We start from the raw sequence: 681 nt of genomic DNA, 5'->3' as shown, positions 1-681 counted from the left end.
TTGACCCCCCAGGACCCCGCCCGTCTGCACCCGGGGTCCGCCAGACGGGGGGGACACGCCTGGGTCCCCTGCCTGCCGGGGCGAGGGATGAGGGGTCTCCCCGCCCTGCCTGGCCCACCCCAGTGCCCCCCGCACCCAGGGCTGACCCGGGCTAATCCTGGCCACACGCATTTATCCCAGCTTAGCTCCTCCCCCTCCCAGTCCACACCAGGCCCTTGCCAGGTCTCCCCAGTCCGTCCGAGTCCCCATGTTCAACCCCGGTTCGTTGTGGCCACACGGACACTTATCCCAGGTTAACCCCTCCCTCCCTGGCCACACCAGGCCCTTGCCAGGTCTCCCCACTCTGCCCCGTCCGTCCCAGTCCCTGCCACCATGTTTAACCTGGGTTAATTGCAGTCCAGGTTAACCCTTCTCCCCCTGAAGCCAATCCAGGCCTTTACCAGGTGCCCCTCATCCATCCCACACCTCGTGGCCATGTTTAATCCAGGTTAATTGTGGCCACACGGGCACTTATCCCGGATTAACCCCTCACCCCACCCCCCCCAAATCCACACCAGGGCCACCCTGTCCAACCTAGCTCACCACCAGCGGCAGGGAGCAGACAAGGAAGACGACGGTGACCAGGACGAGCTGCGCCAGGTGCCGAGCCTCCTCCTGCACGCCCAGCGCCTGCAGCCTCCG

The sequence above is a fragment of the Alligator sinensis genome, unplaced genomic scaffold (genome assembly GCF_000455745.1).
Source record: "Alligator sinensis unplaced genomic scaffold, ASM45574v1 scaffold107_3, whole genome shotgun sequence".
NCBI classification, from domain to species: Eukaryota; Metazoa; Chordata; order Crocodylia; family Alligatoridae; genus Alligator; species Alligator sinensis.
This window is presented reverse-complemented; position numbering follows the sequence as displayed.